General features: G+C 41.8%; 1 protein-coding gene and 1 non-coding gene across 2 annotated transcripts in view; both read right to left on the bottom strand.

The window, feature by feature from the left end:
* Nucleotides 1-20361, bottom strand: part of THEMIS (thymocyte selection associated) — a 173259-nt gene that overhangs the window by 38618 nt on the left and 114280 nt on the right. The window lies entirely within an intron of this gene.
* Nucleotides 4029-4166, bottom strand: LOC119924313. The gene has a single exon (XR_005449102.1). It is a non-coding gene; the product is annotated as a small nucleolar RNA SNORA7 (small nucleolar RNA).

Raw genomic sequence — 20361 nt, 5'->3', positions numbered from 1 at the left:
GTGCTTAGTACAGTGCTCATAGATCCCATCGATTGTTGGATTGCTAAACATCCATCCTCAAAGCCTGGGAGTCAGAAGGTCCTGGGTTCTAGTCCTTGCTCTGCCACTTGTCTTCTGGGTGACCTTGGCAAGTCACTTAACTTACCTGTACCTCCGTTCCCTCATCTGTAAAATGGGGATTAAGACTGTGAGCCCCATGTGGGACATGAACTGTGTCCATCCTGACTATCTTGGATCTACCCCAGCACTTAGAACAGTGTCTGGCACATAGTAAGCACTTAACAAATATCATTAAAAAAAACCTTAGGCTTGTATTTTCCAATACCCCTAACTTTTCCCTTTAATAACTTCCCTTGGACCACCATCCATCAATCTATCAAAATTCTTTTCAGGCCTCCAAACACCTTAACTTGCACCCCCCTGCCCTGCCAAATACTTTGTTATGAATCAATCATCCATGAATATATCTAAATCCTTATTGGTTTTATTAGTCTCGAGACCCCCCTGTACTCCAAGAGGGACAGGGCAGAGAAGCTGGGGGCAGTGTACCCTGGTGGTTGCTGGGATGAGAACATATATAATAATTGTGGTATTTATTTAGTGCTCATTATAGGCCAAGCAATGTACTAAGTGCTGAGACAGATAAAAGATAACCGGGTCCCACGTGGGACTCATAGTCTAAGTAGGAGGGAGAACAAGGATTGAATCCATATTTTGCAAATGAAGGAACTGAGGCACAGAGAAGTTAAGTGACCTGTCCAAAGTCACCCAGCAGCCAAGTGGCAGAGCTGGGATTAGAACCCAGATCGTGCCTGTCCTCCGTCCACTGGGCTATGCTACTTCTCCGGGAACGGTGAGAGGTTCTCAGATCATCTGCTTGACTGGCTTCTGCCATGAAACATCTCAGGGCATCAGTTTCCTTGTCTCCCAAATAGGGATTACAACTCATGACCGATGAGGTAACGGGACAAGGTCATTTGGAGTTTCTGGTGGTTGATGAGGATGAGAAACTCTCAGAGCTCTGAAACATTTCCATCAGGTGACAGCTGATCGCGGATAATAATAAACTGCCTCGGGAGAAACTGACAGAAGAGGCAGCTTCTGCAGAACAAAGTGAATAGAAACAGACTAGCCAGGCTCCAAACAGAACAGAAAAAAGTATCACATTAAAAATAGAAGAAAAAAAAAAGAATACAAAGAGCTTCTCTCTATATTTTGCAAAGTGTCTTTGATTAAGCAGACTGAAGTGTAAGAGAACAAATTATCTTAGAAATAATATACCCCAAAGGAAAAAGGCCTTTCATTTTCAGGGAGGTAAATGCTAACTTCTTTTCGGGAAGGAAATCTGCTAACAAAATAATCCAGAGGGTAGTTAGGTATGGGAAAAGGCCAGTAGGTGGCTGTACTCTCTGCATTAAAATAATGAATGCTGTGTTCAGGTTATGATTTCCCATTTTAACCCCTTAATTTCAAAGGCTTATAACTCAGTGGCAAACCTCCAGATCAGGCAGAAATATCAGGATATGAAGTTTTAGCCAAGTAACATTATTTTTCCTCTATTTCTTTTTTTTCTCCCACCCAAACTGACGGGAAATGAAAAGTCATTTTGACACCTGGAAATTGTAGATAGGACTAGGGTGGAGGAGAGGGTTCACAGATGTGAACAATGCCTGGCGTTTAAGAAAGTAGAGTCCATGGTCATCAGAGTGGCTTAAAATCAAAGAAAAGGGAGGAGGCAGATAGAGGGCAGATGGAGGAGGCAGGGGAGGAGGAGGCAGTGTCAGTAACTTTCATTATTTTGACCTGAGACAGCGAAGAGCTTAGGTACCGTGTCATCCTTTAAAACTTGAATGCATTTTGTTAAATGGTTTACAAATGCCAAATTGATCGTGGGCTGTCAGGTTATAACAATGCACCAATCATGTTTAGTGTTCTGCCTAGAGGTAAGCAGTTGGGTGAAAGCAGAAGTGATTCATGAGATTTTACTTCTTGTAATTCTGTTTGTTGCAATTTGGAAATGAAAATTACTTTTTAATCACCAACAATTTGGGAGGCTGCAGACAAGCAACTGAAATGGAAACACAACTTTGGGTGAAAGATGACAAATGCCCTGTTGTTTTTAAATCTAGGATGCCATTGTCAAACTACCTCCCTTCAATAACCAGCTGAATAGTCATTCTCTAGTGTCTTATGGAAAGAGAAAGCATTCCTGTTGCTTAGGTAGGGGCCACATGATGTAATGAACTAAATGAACAAGAGTCAAGACCTATTACACCAATCAGGAGCCGTCTCTGTTCATGGAACCCAGAACTAGAGCCCAATTAGTTAAGAGAGAAAGGCCACATTTGGGTGGAAAGTGATCTGGTTGATAATGATGGTATTTGTTAAGCCCTTTCTATGCACCAAGCACTGTAGTAAGTGCTGGGGTGGATACAAGCAAATTGGGTTGGACACAGTCCCTGTCCCATATGAGGCTCACAGTTTCAATCTCCATTTTACAGATGGGGTAACTGAGATCCAGCGAAGTGAAGTGACTTGCCCAAAGTCACACTGCAGACAAGCGACGGAGCCAGGATTAGAACCAATGACCTTCTGACTCTCAGGCTCGTGCTCTATCCACTAGGTCACACTGTTTCTATCTGTGTCATGCTGGTTAAAGTCTTTTCCACTGAAACAGAGAAGACTGATAAAAGACGAAGTACTGGTTCACTCAGGTGGCACTAATAATGATAATAGTAACTATGATATGTATTACTTACTATGTGCCAAGCACTGTACTAAGTGCTAGGATAGATACAAGATACTTGGATTCTAACTGGTGCTTACAGTCTAAGCAGGAGGGAGCACAGGGATTGATATGTCGCCAACTTGCACTTCCCAAGCGCTTAGTACAGTGGTCTGCACACAGTAAGTGCTCAATAAATACGATTGAATGAATGAATGACTGAATTCCCATTTTGAAGATGAGGGAAGTGAGACTCAGAGAAGTGAAGTTACTCAGTCAAGGTCACACAGCAGGCAAGTGGCGGAGCCAGAACTAGAACTCAGGTCCTCTAACTCCAAGGCCAGGACTCATTCCACTAGGCAAAGCTGTTTCTCCAATTTGGGGATCCAAACTCCAATTCAGATGGGGTTCAGATCCTCAAACATTTGAATAGAAGAGGCAGACAGCCTTCTATTCATTTGAGTGGGGGCAGTGGTCTGGGGGAGGTTTTGTCCATGAATATAGAGACCGCTGGTCCAGGCTGAAGCCTCTCCTTCCTCTCAACTGGAGGCTTCTGATCTGGTTGGAGTCTCCATTTGTCCGGACTAAAGGTAGAGGCTAATAAAGAATGTTCTGGTGATGTGCTGACCATCAGGTTTCTTTGCCTTGTTGGCAGCTGAGTTCTTTGATGAGCAAACTTTAATTTCCTGACCGGCCAATAACTGACCATTAGTTGTTTTATGTTGCTCTACCTGTCACCTTTTACCTGGAAACTGCCTTAAAACCATTTAGGAAACCACATTATCCCACTCGGAACACCCTGAGACCTTCTTACTTCCTGTCTCTGAATGTGGCATTTGGGGAAGGCCCAAGTTGGGATCCTTAATGTAGCTCCTTGTCCTGTTCTTAATGAAGTTGAGCCAATCAAGTCCTACACTCATGGACGAAGTGGTTAAAACTGCTCTGCTGAGATCTGCAGGAACAGGCTATAATTCTGTTTTCACAGCTAATAAATTGGGTAGTTCCCACAATTAACCAATTACGGTATTTATTAAGTGCTTATGCTGGGCTTACTCTTAGCAATATCCCAAAAATCGGGTCTTGTCCTGTCTTATGCCGTCGTCTCTGACCCATAGCAACACCATTGACACATCTCTCCCAGAATGCCCCACCTCCATCTATAATTGTTTGGATAGTGTATCCATAGACTTTTCTTTGTAACAGTACAGAAGTGGTTTACCATTACCCCCTTCCACACAGTAAAATTGAGTCTCTGCCCTCAACTCTCTCCCATGCCACTTCTGCCCAGCACAGGTGAGTTTAGGCTTGTAGCAGATTGCCTGCCATTCGCTAGCCACTGCCCAAGCTAAGAATGGACTGGGTATGCCTCTGCTTGACTCTCCCTCACATAGTCGCGACTGGTAGAGTACTGGAAACTCTCCAGGTGCGACCCTGAGAGGGGAAAGAGAATCCGATTAGACCCAGTCATTGCCCCACAAGGTTCCCAGTCTAAGAGTAAGAGAGAATAGGACACCTACTCCCATTTTGCCGATGAAGAAACCGAGAAATAGAGAGGTTAAGCAACTTGACTTTGGTCCCACAGTAAGGCCAGTTGTGTAGAACTGATCTTAGAATTTGGATTTTTCTGATTTCTAGTCCCATAATCTCTCTATTCAGTCATGTTGCTTCCCATAGTTTCTACTAATAAATCTAACAATAATGTAAGGCTTTGGATGATTATAATAATAATAATGATGGTATTTGTTAAGCAATTATTATGTGAGAAGCAGCATGGCTCAGTGGATAGAGCTCGGGCTTGGGAGTCAGAGGTCATGGGTTCTAATCCCAGCTCTGCCACATATCTGCTGTGTGAACTTGGGCAAGTCACTTAACTTTTCTGGGCCTCAGTTGCCTCATCTGTCAAATGGGAATTAAGACTGTGAGCCCCACGTGGGACAACCTGATCACCTTGCATCCCCCCAGTGCTTAGAACAGTGCTTTGCACATAGTAAGCGCTTAACAAATGCCATCATTACTATTATTATTAAAGCACTGTTCTAAGCTCCAGGGGGGAATACAAGGTGATCAGGTTGTCCCACGTGAGGCTCACAGTCTTAATCCCCATTTTACAGATGAGGTAACTGAGGCACAGAGAAGTTAAGTGACTTGCCCAAAGTCACACAGCTGATAACTGGTGGAGCTGGGATTAGAACCCATGACCTCTGACTCCCAAGCCCATGCTCTTGCAAAGCAACCAGGCAGAATAATTATTCAAACTCCAGTACTTATGCTCTATATGCTAAATTAAAGAGGGAGAAAAGTCTTCACTAAACTAGATGTGAAACCTGCCTCTTAGCTGTTACTATTGAAAGAGGGTTCAAAAGAGAATAGTAGGATTAATATTCATAAAGTGCTTTATCTTTGATTTGATTTGATTGAGAATAACACTGGAGGCTTACCATATTCCTGCATTAGATAGAGAAACTGTGCCTGGATTTCTCAAACAGCAGTAAACCTCACCTATGAGAAGCACAATTCTCTAGTGGGACAGCGTACCAGGTGGAGAAATACTTTAAAATTGTGTAAAAAGTAGACATCTCAGAGTAAGGAAACGTATTCTACAAACCCGTAGCAGTAAAATATTGTGGCCATGGGGTTAAACATCCCACAATGGTACTAAGTTGAAGATGAAGAGGAAGTAATAAAATAAGCATTATCTCCTGGATAAAGAGCTGAAATGAAAGTTGATTAGAGCCCAGATAATCATGGAAAATTACCACCAGGCTCAGTCTCCTGTTTCAACATCACCATTCATTGACATTATTCTCAGAGCATGATTAATCCAAAGGATGGGCTGCACAGGATCTGTGACCTTTTGGCACCTGAAAATCCCCCACCCTCAACCCCATAGCACTTTATGTATATCAATAAATGATATAGTGCTCTCCCAAGCTCTTAGTACAGTGCTCTGCCCATAGTGAGGACTCAGCCAATACCACTGATTTTGATGATGATGATGATGATCTCTTTACTGAGGGGGAGTCAGAACCTGGATGTAATTGGAAGCATGGTTCATAGCATTAACCTAAGTGTCATCCTTGATTTCAGCTTATCGGTGGTATTTAACAATAGTAATTATGGTATTTGTTAAGTGCTTACTATATGCCATGCACTGTGCTAAGCACTGGGATAGATACAAGGTAATCAGGTTGTCCCATGTGGGGATCACTGTCCTAATCCCCATTTTACAGATGGAGTAACTAGGCACAGAGAAGTTGAGTGATTTTTTGAGGGCTTATTGTGTGTTGAGCACTGTACTAAGTGCTTTGGAGAGTACAGTACAAAAGACATGATCCCTGACCCACAAGAAGTTTGCAGTCTATATATATTCCTCACTGTCTTTCAAAAGTCATATCCTATCTTCTCACAAATTCTGGAGTTCTGCCCTCATAACACCACCCAGATCTGCCCCTTCTCCATCTGAAAAGCAACCACTCCGATACAAGCTCTGGTCAGAGCTAGACTAGGCTCCTCACTAGTCTCCCTGCCTCCTGCCTCTCCCATCTCCAACCTACATAACCTCTTCTTAAAACAGTGCTCAACACACACATCTCTCTGCTCCTCAAAATCTCTCATTGACTTCCGGCACTAAGCAAAGCTCCTCATAGTTGGTTTCCACCAACTCATCCTACCTTATGTATTTATCTCTTTTATTTAGCTGGGGAAGCAGCATGGCATAGTAGATAGAGCTCAGTCCTGGGGAGTCAGATGGTCACGGGTTTTAACTCCGGCTCTGTCACTTGTCTGCTGTGTGACCTTGAGCATGTCACTTAACTACCCTGTTCCTCAGTTACCTCATCTGTAAAATGGGAATTAAGACTTTGAGCCCCATGTGGATTATGGATACGAAGCAGCGTGGCTCAGTGGAAAAGAGCCCAGGCTTTGGAGTCAGAGGTCATGGGTTCAAATCCCGGTTCTGCCAATTGTCAGCTGTGTGACTTTGGGCAAGTCACTTAACTTCCCTGTGCCTCAGTTGCCTCATCTGTAAAATGAGGATGAAGACTGTGAGCCCCATGTGGGACAACCTGATCACCTTGTAACCTCCCCAGTGCTTAGAACAGTGCTTTGCACATAGTAAGTGCTTAATAAATGTTATTATTATTATTATTATATGGATTCTGTCCAGGCTGATTTGCTTTTATCCACCCCATTGCTTAGTTCAGTGCCTGGCACATCGTAAGCACTTAACAAATGCCATTATTATTATTATTATTATTATTTAGCTGCTACCCACCCCCTGAAACCACTCTTTTTATTCCCCCTAAACAAATCAACCAATGGTATTTACTGAGTGATTACTGTGTGCAGAGCATGGTACTAAGGTCTTGGGAGAGTAAAATACAAGTTGGTAGACATTACCTCTACAAGAAGTTTACAATCTGACTTCACTCTATCTTGCTCTCAATTCTCCTGACTATCCTTTTGCCAACTTATTACAAATCCAACAGCCCACACATCAACATCCAAATCCCTTTTGAAAGCCCACCACCTTCAACATGGCTTCACCAATAAATGTGGAGCACAACATCCTGTTATATCAATGCATCAGTCACCTATGGCACTTACGTACTTTTTAATACCCAGCCTCGTCACTTATGTATGTACCTTTATTCAAATGTACATTATTCATTTTGATTATTCTGTTTGTAAACATTTTTATTTCTGTTCCCCCCACTAAAGTATAAGCTCTTTTGTCCAGGGGATGAGCTGCTACTTTGTTATGAATTTCCCAAGCACTGCACCCATTGGGCCCTCAATAAATAAATAAATGAACAATTATGATGCTTCCTGTTGTAATTGACTGACAAGTCTTGGGTCCAGACACAAAAACTCCAGGAATTAAAATCTGTACAAAAGAATTGATGATTCACTCTCTCTCTCTTGTTCTTCCTAATCGTGTTCCCCTGGGCAGTAGGTGCAACCAACCAGTAATGGGGACAGAAGTGCAACAGTTTGTGAAATGGCTAACTTCAATAATTTATTCACTCCAGGCAAAGACCACGTGCCAGTGTAGTGTGATTTAGAAAAGGCAGGCAGGCATGGACTGGGGAATCAGAGGGCCTAAATTCTAATGCTAACCTTATCATGTGTCTTCTATGTGTCTTGTGAAAGTCACTTAACTTCTCTGTGCCTCAGTTTCCTGATCTGTAATATGGGAAACCAATACCTGTTCTCCCTCCCATTTACATTTGTGAGCCCAGGACCTGTTGGATTTGATTATCTTGTAGCTACACTAGGGCTTAGTAGAGTGTTTAGCACTTAGTAAGTGTTTCAATACTGCTGTCATTGTTACTATTTTTATTATTATTATCATCATTTTCATGATTATTATTATTGTTATGAAGAAGAATTCTGTATAAATAGAGCTACTTTTAGCTTCAAAAAAAAACCCATAAAAAAGATTTGCTTGTTTAGTCATGTGCATTTATTATTTCCATAGTTTTAGAATTGTAAAAGACTCTAGAGAACATCATGGGTAAATCTATAAAAGACAAAGAAAAGACCATACCTCAATTGTGGTTATGGGCATAACCTCAGAGTTGACCATCGCTATGGTGCATGAATGCCTCACAAGCAAAGGAACAGAATACAGAGTGGAATTTCCAGCATATGACTAGAGAAAGGGGACATAGAGCTCACACTTCAGTCAGAAAAAAATTATTTCTCTTACAAGAATGAAAGAACACATTTTGTTGGGAACTGGCTAGACACCACACATCCATGCTTCCAGAAGACTGACGCAAGCTTTCATTTTCAGTTTCCTATCGAAGGATGTAGGAAAGTACAGTAATCGTTCACTGTGGACTTCATCATATTCAAGAATGAGAGCTGTTTCCATAGGTTTAGGGGATAAACCTAAAGAGCATGACTGTTTAAAAATAACTTCCAAATGGTGTTTTTGGTAGCTTCAGCATCTTTCCTCATCCTCCCATAACTCTAAAGGAGCCTCTACAGAAAAATCATTTTACCTCTGGTGGATCCCCATCTTTTCTAGCAAATGAAAATTTTCTCCTTTCATGTATACATTCATGCAGTTTGTCAAGATCCAACTGCAATCTTAAAAAAATCAGGCTTTTTCTCTGCTTTAACAATTAAATGAATCTTCATGAAGGTCTAGTTTTCAAATATGTTCTATGGTATTTGTTAAACAGTTAGTGGGTCCCAATACTGTACTAAGTCCTGGGGTAGATGAAGGATAATCAGGTTGGACACAATCCCTGTTTCACTTGGGGTTCACAGTCTAAGTGGGAGGGAGTAAGATTGCTCTGCACCTAGTAAGCACTCAATAAATGAGATTGATTAATTGATTGATTTAATCCCCATTTTACAGATGAGAAAACCGAAGTGCAGAGAAGTAACTTACCCACAGTCACACCAATATTTCTTATTCACTACATTCTTAATTTGTTATGTTTTTCTTTTCATTTTTCCCTTGCAGCTAATGGTGTATAGTGGAATGCAATCATTTTTAAGCCTAATTTTATAGCAGGTGTCTAACTTCCCTGTGCCATTTACAACTTCTTGAACTCTATCTTCAACATTTACCCTGCTTTCCTATAGCAAGTTTCACACTGATTTCGTCAATCTAAATGCTAATCACCTTTGAAATCTACAAACTACCCTACTATTTCTCTTAATAATGACAAATCTTACATTTTTCTTCTTACAATAAAATTATAATGAAGTATTACAAGAACCCATATTTGGAATAACATTTCTAATGCGTGTTCTGAGTATTACCTCTGAAAAAGTACATAATTCAGAGTTCAATTTTTAAATTGCGGTAAACCTTTTGGGTATTATTATTTATTGGGCAACCTCTTCAGGGAAGTTATATCAGAACCAAATAGCTTTGTACTCTAGTTAGGCCTAGTTCAGTGTATCTATATCTTCTGCAGATGGGCTGTTGTACTAAAGCATTTCAGTCATGATATGTGTCAGGTCCTTTTTCACCATGGATGAAATGCTCTAAGACTCATCATGACTGGAATGTTGCAGTACAACAGGTTATCTGCAATGGATATAGATGTACCGCACTAGGAAATTAGGAACAAAAACAAAATAGCAAATGCCTTTTTCATCCATTATCCACATCATCATCATCATCATCTTCTTCTTCACTTGCCGAATTCCCTGTTTAGATGTACCAGAGACCAAATTTATAAATCTCCAAACTCAAATGTTTTTCCAGTGAATTCTTGGAAACTACTACGGGGATGGCCATGTATGATATCAGTTAGTGAGAAACAAGATTTCACTAATGTACTTCTCTAGTCTAACATATACTTCGTTTCTCAAACTACATAAGCAAGGCAGAAACCATAAGGCATTTCAGAATAACCACATTCTTCTGCTTCTGAGCCTAAGTTTTGCACCAGCATAACGTAACCTATACCTGTTTGTTTTATCAACATCCCTAAAATCTACGTAGCAGCAAAGAATCAGCCTTTGGTATTTCATGCTTCACAAGTCTGCATTTCACATTTACAAATCTGGTCATGAAAATTGGGTGTTGTCATGTACCCCCAAATGACACTAAACGCCCTACTCACTGAAGCCAAATCTCATCAGTGCCCACACAATTAAGTCTGTTGTTTTTTTTTCAATAGAGATGGGCCAGAACAGCTGAAAATATCTATGGGAAATCAGTATTCAAGTAGGTATTCATTTTGTATGACTTTACAGGTACAATTGGTACATAGCCTTTCACAAATTAGAAGGAAGGCACACAAGCATTATCTCATTAAACTGTAGATCAATGCCACAAATGCAACTGTAAAATCATAAGCAAATTGTATCTTACCATGGGGTTATTATCAATCATTTTTAGACCTACAGCAGGATGGGAGATGAAGCCCACGATAATGGGAGTATCTTTCATGACCACACTCAGTTTTATTCTCTCTGGCTACATTCTCTTTGTGTTTGATGGCTACTTTGACAAGATGATGATGAAAAATAAAGAGGCAGGTAAGCTCAGCACACAAAATACTTCGGAAACCAGCAATAAACTCCGAGAACGGTGATAAGCACTTCTGTTTTTCTTTCCTACACTCAGGCAATTTTCAAAGAAAGGAGGGATCTGACATCTTATTTCTTATCATATTCTCTAACCATATTATTTAATATCTTCCATTATCTACCCTCATCAGCTTATTAACTGATTATTAACCAATCACCTGTGTGGTCCCGATCGTAGGAATCTGAAGAATGAAAAGAATAAAATCCTGAGAGGTGCCACAGCTAGTTGTTTGGTGCTATGGATTCAGGAAATGAAGTGGAGCCCAGCATAATGAGGTGTTTTCCTGTATTAGTTTGAACTTGGGGACAGCCTGAACCTCAAGAATACCAAACTTGATAACTGATTTACCTGGTTGCTAGCAGAAGTGCCATTAATCCTGGCCCTATTTTTTTTAATGGCATTTATTAAGCGCTTACTATGTGCAAAGCACTGTTCTAAGCACTGGGGAGGTTACAAGCTGATCATGTTGTCCCACGGGGGGGCTCACAGTCTTAATCCCCATTTTACAGATGAGGTAATTGAGACACAGAGAAGTTAAGTGACTTGCCCAAAGTCACACAGCTGACATGTGGCGGAGCCTGGATTTGAACCCATGACCTCTGACTCCAAAGCCCGTGCTCTTTCCGCTGAGCCATGCTGCTTCTCTGTTCTATTCTACTGCTTCCTGAAGAAAAGCCTCTATCTGATGACCTTCAGTGAGGATTCTTTTTCAAAACATTTGGCTCAGGCTTTCTGCCAAAGTAATGCTAGTAGAAATACAAAAACACAATAATATTTATGAATGACTCCCTTTTACATTTGATGCCATTTACAAATCTATCCTCCCAGGACCTCAATAAATTATGGTGTGTACAGTTATTAGGGACCTACTCCATGGGTAAAATAACTGCGGTAGGGAAAGGTTACAACCCTGACCAACCACTAAACCCAAGTCCCACTCTCATGGTCGGACCTGGAGAGTTTCCAGGACTCTATGAGTCTCAGCTATGGGAGGGAGAGTCAAGCAGAGGCAAACCCATTCCTTTCCTAGCTTGGGCAGTGGCTAGCAAGTGAAAGGCAATCTGCTGCAAATCAAAACTAACCTGTGCTGGGCAGCAGCGGCAGGGGAGAGAATCAAGGGTGGAGACTGAAGTTTACGGCATGAACGGAGGCAATGGTAAACCACTTCTGTATTTTTACCAAGAAAATTCTTTGAATACACTCCCGAATGATTGCAGATGGAGGTGGGGCATTCTGGGACAGATGGGTCCATTGCTTCGCTATGGATTGGAGATGACTCAACAGCATAAGATAAGACAAACCCTGCTGAGAGCTCACCTCCTCCAGGAGGCCTTCCCAGACTGAGCCCCTTCCTTCCTCTCCCCCTCGTCCCCCTCTCCATCCCCCCATCTTACCTTCTTCCCTTCCCCACAGCACCTGCATATATGTATATATGGTTGTACATATTTATTACTCTATTTATTTATTTATTTATTTTACTTGTACATATCTATCCTATTTATTTTATTTTGTTGGTATGTTTGGTTTTGTTCTCTGTCTCCCCCTTTTAGACTGTGAGCCCACTGTTGGGTAGGGACTGTCTCTATGTGTTGCCAATTTGTACTTCCCAAGCGCTTAGTACAGTGCTCTGCACATAGTAAGCGCTCAATAAATACGATTGATGATGATGATGATGATAAACCCAAGTCATCAATGGAGTTTGTACCCAGAAGGACAGGTTAGTGAAATGCTCTGCACACAGTAAGTGCTTAATAAATATGATTGAATGAATGAATAAGAAAAAAAAACGTGTTTGCAAGCTGAAGAGGTATGTGAGTTCCTTTTGGCAAACTGCTTTCAGACTTTGAGAAAAACCCTAGTTAGGCCAAGAGCTCTTCTAGGAAGACGACACACACAATGCCATTACTGGAGAATTCCTAGGATTCCATCTGACAGTGGCCATATGAGGGTCCTTGGAACAATATGGTGGTTGCCCTAATGGACATCCATGCTCAAGATTAGGGGTGGATCCTCAAAGTTATGGATCTTCATCTGCGATGGCAGCCAAACTTCACTTGAACCTTCTGATATTTACTGCCTGCACAACTTCCTAAGGTAACAAATTCTCTATGTTCACCCCCTACTATTTGAAGAAGAGTTTCCTTCAGTTTATTTAGCTGAAATTCACAGTCTCATTTGCTTCCCTAATATATAAAAACCCTTTCGTGTACTTTTTGACTAAGGTGGCAAAGTAGTGGTCCTTGCTAAAAGGGCACTAGGTTTTCTCATAAGTCAACTAACTTTGGGTAGATTAGAGGGAAAATGTTCTCGCATTTAAGTCAAACCCACTCTGCTCTCCATGACCTTGACATGAAAATTAGTATTATCTACAATTCAAAGAGAACAGAGGGCCTTAGCCATTCACCTTGATACTCATTTTCCATCTTGACTGCAACTAGTGATGAATTTCATTCCGGTTCACCATTTGCATCATTCTCCAAAGGACGCAGTGGTATCTTCATATCATTTTTAGGTTGGTTTTAAGGATGCCAATTTGTGGAAGAGTGAATCCCTTTTAAAAATAGAGGGCATTTTTTTGCTGATCTAGGATATTAGTGTGTTAGGTCCTTTGGTCCATCTATCAAGAACTAGCCAGCCAGTGTCTGTCTTTCTCAGATTTTTCCTAAAATTAAGTTAAAATTTCAAAAGTAGGTTTCTTAGTAAACTCAATAGGTTTATATTGCTACATCTTGACACAAATGATAAGAGAAAAACGGAACTGAAGGAGACATGAGATACAAGGATGGGAGGAAAAAAATAGTGCTTCATGATGAAATAGCAATAGGTTCCAGAAGAGTTTGGATAAACTTGGGGGCAAGCAGTCCAAATGAGTTAGTAGAGGGAAAGTTTGGGGAAACCAAGAATGTAAATATTACATGGTTCCAAGCATCCTGTTGCCACCGTTGGAGATAGACTACTGACTTTAAAGAAACGACACTGCTGATGGGCTATTGGCCTTACGCTTAATCAATCGACTGATGGTACTTACTGAATGCTTACTGTGTGCAGAACACTGTTTGGTCAAGATGAATTTCTAAACAGAATAACTTTTTCACAAAGAGAAGGGAGAGCTTTGGGTTCACTAAATTATTTATCCTCCTCCTGCTCCCGGATAGAACAGTATGAGGTACAGCGCAACTGGGGAGAGGAATTCATTTATCCAGCATTGGGACCACCAGATACCGATCAATTCTTCCCCTTATTCATGGTAACATCAGGCAGCCTTCTCTAGCCAAAATAGGCCTAGACACTAGAGAGATAAGGACTCTCAACAGACCTGGTGTACATACAAGGTTGGCATTAGAGGGGCAAAATGTAGGGCCTCCTCCTCTACAGCCCATCCTTCAACTGTCAAGGGGAGGGTCCCATGACAGGGGTTCAGTTCACACTTATTTGAGTTACTAATTTGTCTGGGAGTCCTATCCTAAGGCAAAGGTGAGGAGAAGCAGCATGGCTTGATGGATAGAACATGGGTTTGGGAGTCAGGAGGACCTGGGTTCTAATCCTGCCTCTGCCACATGTCTGAAGTGTGACCTTGGGCAAGTCACTTAAGTTCTCTGAGATCTGTAAAATGAGGATAAGAGTGTGAGCCCCATGTGGGACAGGGACTGTGTACAATAAAATTGAGAAGCAGTGTGGCTCAGTGGAAAAAGCATGGGCTTTGGAGTCAGAGGTCATGGGTTCAAATCCCAGCTCCACCAATTGTCAGCTGTGTGACTTTGGGCAAGTCACTTAACTTCTCTGGGCCTCAGTTACCTCATCTCTAAAAAGGGGATTAAGACTGTGAGTACCCTGTGGGACAACCTGATCACCTTGTAAGTTTAGAACAGTGCTTTGCATGTGGTAAAATCGATTCTTTAGAGCAACTTTTCTACACATGTTTTTTCTAGTACATCTAGGGAATAGATAGGGACCCTGCTAGACAACTCCTGGGTAAATTAAATTTGGAGTCATTGCACTTTATGTATATTAATGTCTGTCTCCTCCGCTGGGCTGTGAACTTGTGGGCAGGGAATGTCTAGTTATTGTTGTATTGTACTCTCCCAAGCGCTTACTACAGTTCTTTGCACACAGTAAGCACTCAATAAATATGACTCAGTGAATTTTTCCTCTCCTCTTCCCCATCCCCCCTGCCCTACCTCCTTCTTCTCCCCACAGCACCTGTATGTATGTTTGCACAGATGTATTACTCTATTTATTTTACTTGTACATATCTACTATTTTATTTGTTTTGTTAATGATGTGCATTTAGCTTTAATTCTGTTTGTTCTGATGACTTGACACCTGTCCACGTTTTGTTTTATTGTCTGTCTCCCCCTTCTAGACTGTGAGCCCCTTGTTGGGTAGGGCCCGTCTCTATATGTTTCCAACTTGTACTTCCCAAGCACTTAGTACAGTGCTCTGCACACAGTAAGCACTCAATAAATATGATTGAATGAACGAATAAATGGTAAGCACTTAATAAATGCTATCAACGTTATTATTATTATTACAATCTGATTAACTTACAGCTACCCCAGTGCTTAGAATAGTGATTGGCACATAGTAAGTGCTTAAGAGTACTATAACTATTATTAACTACTATCCAACATGGCACCACCACCCCCTGCCAGTTATAAGGCACTACCTGATGCTGGCCTGGTGCCTGCCTCCTGCACCCAGCTCCACTGGGGCAATCACTGGCCGAAGTGTTCCCTGGTCTGGGGGGTCACCCCTGTCCTGGACTGTGCTGCCCCTTGGGGATTGATTTTTTTATCAAGAAAAAGCAAACATACATGAGGCTTCTCTCAGGTGCTTTCCTTCTTTCCACAATCCATATGATGGTGAGATGGACCTCAGGTAGAACGAACCTTCCCCAGGAGAGAGTACAGAGCCACTTTGGTTCATGCCACACTCCTGCTTTGATGGGAGGGAGGCCTCATGGCCTAGTGGATCAAGCACGGGCCTGGGTTCTAATCCTTGCTCCACTGCTCATTTTCTGTGTGACCTTGGGCAAATCACTTCACTTCTCTGGGCCTCAGTTACGGTGCTCCAGCACTTAGAACAGTTCTCCAGAGCTTAGAACAGTGCTCTGCACATAGTAAGTGCTTAACAAATGCCATTATTATTATTAGTATCTGTAAAATGGGGCTTAATTAATCATGGCATTTGTTGAGCACTTACTATGTGCCAAGCACTGTACTAAGCACTGTGAGCTTCATGAGGGACATGGACTGTGTCTAACATGATTATCTTGTATCTACCCCAGTGCTTAGTATAGCACCTGGCACATAATAAGTGCTTAACAAATGTCATTAAAAAAAACGGGGGAAGGACACCACCACAGCTCTAGCCCTTGTCGGAATGTACTTACCTCCTGGTCCAGTAGAAATAATAATAATGATGGTATTTGTTAAGCACTTACTATGTGCCAAGCACTTTTCTATGCACTGAAAGTGCACACATGTGCATCCCTCTTCACACATGCAGCCTGGAGGTGGTGGCAGTAGCAGCGGTAGCTCTCCGGGATGGGCTGGGAGTGCTCTGCTCCATCAGCTCCCACAGTGTCATGTAACAGTCGTGGTGGCAGCAGCAGCCACAAGAACAGCTCCTCTCAACCACCTGGGAGAGTCCCCAACTGGGGCAACCAAGACTTGTCCCCCCTGCCGCGGGGGTCAGCTCCAGGGTCACCCACATGCTTTGGCTTCAGGGGAAATTGCATGTGTCCCCACCATCAGCCTGGGTTCTTTCCTCCCTAGCTTCATTCATTCAGTCGTATTTATTGAGTGCTTACTGTGTGCAGAGCACTGTACTAAGCACTTGGAAAGTACAATTTGGAAACAGATAGAGACAATCCCTACCCAACAATGGGCTCGTAGTCTAGAAGGGGGAGACAGACAACAAAACAAGTAGACAGGCAACATCAAAAATAACATTAGCATGAAGATTAATTCTTTCCTTGCCCAACAGGTAGTATTCACTAAATAGATTCCGTGCTTCTCCATTTCCATGAAGGGGTGGCCAAAGGAGAAAGCATTGGACTTTAGCTGAAAGAATTTCCACAGCACATGAGAAGGGAGACCAGCCAGCTTGGTAGTATTATTCATGCCCAACACCCACATATAGAATGCTAAGAATGGAAAGTCCCAACTCCCTCTCCCGTGGCACAACTCCCTGTTTGGAAGATCAGGTGAACTAGTAATTCAAACTGTGAGAAGATCGCAATTTGAACTTCTCGACTGTAAGCTTGTTAGGAGCAGGGAACTTGTCTTCTAGTTCTCTTGTACTCTCACAAGTGCTTAGTACAGTGCTCTGCACATAGTAAGCACTCAATAAGTATTATTTGTTGATTGATCGATTAATCATTAGCAAGTAAAAAAGCATGTGATTGTCATACTGTCTTGAAGAATTTTGACTAAATAATGTTTCATAGAGCAAAATGCGCCAACCTGTCGTGACACCTTTCAAGGTTCAGTTCTGGTCCACTTCTCTTCTCCATCCAGACATACTTCCTTGGAGAACTCATTCACCCCAAGGCTTCAACTACATCTCTACTTTCATAATTTCCAAATCTACCTCTCCAGACTTAATCTCTCTCCTTCTCTGCAGCCTTGCATTTCCTCCTGCCTTAAGGACATCTCTACTTGGATGTCCCCCTGACACCTCAAACAACATATTCAAGTAATTCTTCCCACCCAAACCCTCTCCTCCGCCTATTGTTTCCATCACTATAATCGATCAATCAATGGTATTTATTGAGTTTTTACTGTGTACAGAGCACTGAACTAAACATATGGGAGAGTGCGATGCAACAGAATTGGTAAATATGTTCCCTGTCCACAAGAAGCTTAAAGTCTATAGAGGGAGACAGACATTAAAATAGATTACAGTTACATACTTAAGTATTATGGGGTTGAGGGTGAGGTGAATGCCAAGTGTTTAACAGGTACAGATCCAAGTGCATAGGTGACACAGAATGGAGGGGGCATGGGGGAAAAAAGGTCTTAGTTGGGGTAGGCCTCTTGGAAAAGATATTATTTTTATAAGACTTTAAAGGTGGGGAGATGGTAGTCTCATATATAATAATAACAAACAGTAACGGTATTTGCTAAGCATTTACTATGTTCCAAGCACTGTACTGAGCGCTGAGGTGGATACAAGTAAATTGAGTTGGACATAGTCCCTGTCCCACACGAGGCTCACAGTCTCAATCCTCATTTTACAGATGAGGTAACTGAGTCACAGAAGAAGTGAAGTGACTTACCTAAGGTAACACAGCAGACAAGTGGCAGAGCTGGGATTAATATAAGGAGGGAGGGGGAAGGAGCTCCAGGCCAGAAGGAGGACATAGACAAAGGGTTGGCAGAAAGAAGGGCAAGATCAATGTACAATGAGTAGGCAGGCATTAGAGGAGCAGAGTGAGCCGGCTGGGTTCAGTAGGAAATCAGTGAGGTAACATAGGAGGGGACTCTCCTTTCCTTTCCATCCAAGCTGCTACCAGGCTGATCTGAGCACTTATCTTATCCCTCCTTGACTAGTACATCAGACTCCTAGCTGACCTCCCAGCTTCTTTTCTCTCCCCACTTCATTCCATACTTCACTCTGCTGCTCAGATCATTTGGAAAAACAAATAAAATACCCCAAAATAACAAAAAAAAACTTTCAGTTCACATCTCCCCACTTCTCAAAAACATCCAGTGGTTTCCCATCTGCCACTGCATCAAACGTAAATAGTAATAAAAAAATAATAATGGCACTTGTTAAGAGCTTATTATGTACAAAGCACTTTTCTAAGTGCTGGTGAGGCTATAAGATGATCAGGTTGTCCCACGGGGGGCTCACAGTCTTAATCCCCATTTTACAGATTAGGTAACTGAGGCACAGAGAAGTTAAGTGACTTGTCCAAAGTCACACGGTTGACAATTGGCAGATCTGGGATAAATCCCTTATCATTAGCTCTAAGGCATTTCACCAGCTCTTCCCCTCCTAATTAACCTTGGTAATCTCCTTCCTCAACCCAGCCCACACACTTCACTATTCTAATGCCTACCTACTCACTGTAACTTGATCTCGGTGGTCTCCCCACCAACCCCTTCTCCCTATCTTTCCTCTGTCCTGGAATTCCCTCCTCTTTCATATTTGACAGACCACCTCTTTCCCAACCTTCATAGCCCTCCTAAAATCATATCATAAAATCACAACTAAGCCCTCATTTTGCCTACTCCCTTTCCTTTCTATATTGCCCCATGGACTTTTTTAAATGGCATTTATTAAGCTCTTACTATGTGCAAAGCACTGTTCTAAGTGCTGGATCTGGACCCTCTAAGCACTTAATATCCACTGTCCCTCAGCCCCACGGCACTTATGTGCATATCCTTATACCCTGCCAATTCCCCTATCTACAATTTGCTTTATTGTCCATCTTCCCATAAAGACTGTAAGGTCCTTATGAGCAGGGATCGTAGCAACCAACTGTACTGCATCGTGCTCTCCCAACTGCTTTGTACAGTGCTCAGCAAAAAATAAGCATTCAATAAATAGCAATAATTGATTGTTTGGTTAATTAGCATGGTGGACTGATTGAGCGGGAGAGCATTTGTAAATTTTTCCAAGCCCCAGTCCTAATCCCTTCATATCAGAGCCTAAACAAGCCAGCTAATAGTCCATCAGCACCCTCAAGAAAAAACTATCTTGTATTCAATCTCTTGGGACACTTAGGAAATACACACAAGATAATAATGGCCTTACTAAGGAAAAAGCCCTGTCTCCACGGTCTCAACCTAGTTCTTTTCCATTTATTTGGGCTTAATTGTGACTCAACATATCAGTAAATAATACTCCTTTCACCTGCTCCTAAAAAAGGCAGACTCCATTAAGGCTATTAGGAAACATAATCTACTTCATTTTATTAGTAATCACTGATCTTTTACATTGCCAAGTGCTCCTGGGAAAGTTTTGTGTCATTCACATAAAGGTCCACATGTCCTGTTATTTATTTATTATGGAATTCATTAAGCTCTTACTCCGTGCCAAGTATTGATCTAAGCAGTGGGGTAGATACAAGTTAATCAGGTTGGAAATAATCCTTGCCCCACATGAGGTTCACAAAGTAGGAAGGGGAACAGATATTGAATCCACATTCACAGTTGAGGAAACTGAGGCACAGAGAAGTTAAATGACTTGTTCAAGGTCACATAGCAGATGCGTGGCAGTGCTGGGATTAGAAGCCAGGTCCTCTAACTCCCAGGCCAATGTTCTTTCCACAGGAACATACTGCTTCCTTATTAGTTAGTGCAATATCAATGTCAAATAATATTTGTTTTCCAGAGGGCCTCCATTCAGGGGAATGGTATGCTGGGTTTGTAAATATAGCAACCCTTGGATCATTTCTCCTTACTTGCCTTCTTCCCATTTTCAGAAACTCATTACAACTTCCAAATGTAAAGATTCTTGCAGTATCAGCGATTTGGGAGTTTTTCCTTGAGGGGAGGAGTTGGCTGACCTAAAAAGAAATCTTCTTTTCTAGGGAAAACAATAGGAGAGGAAAAGAAACCAA

This window comes from Tachyglossus aculeatus, chromosome 2 (assembly GCF_015852505.1).
Source record: "Tachyglossus aculeatus isolate mTacAcu1 chromosome 2, mTacAcu1.pri, whole genome shotgun sequence".
Taxonomy (NCBI): domain Eukaryota; kingdom Metazoa; phylum Chordata; class Mammalia; order Monotremata; family Tachyglossidae; genus Tachyglossus; species Tachyglossus aculeatus.
Note: the sequence above shows the minus strand (reverse complement) of the source record. Positions and strands in the feature narration are given on the sequence as shown.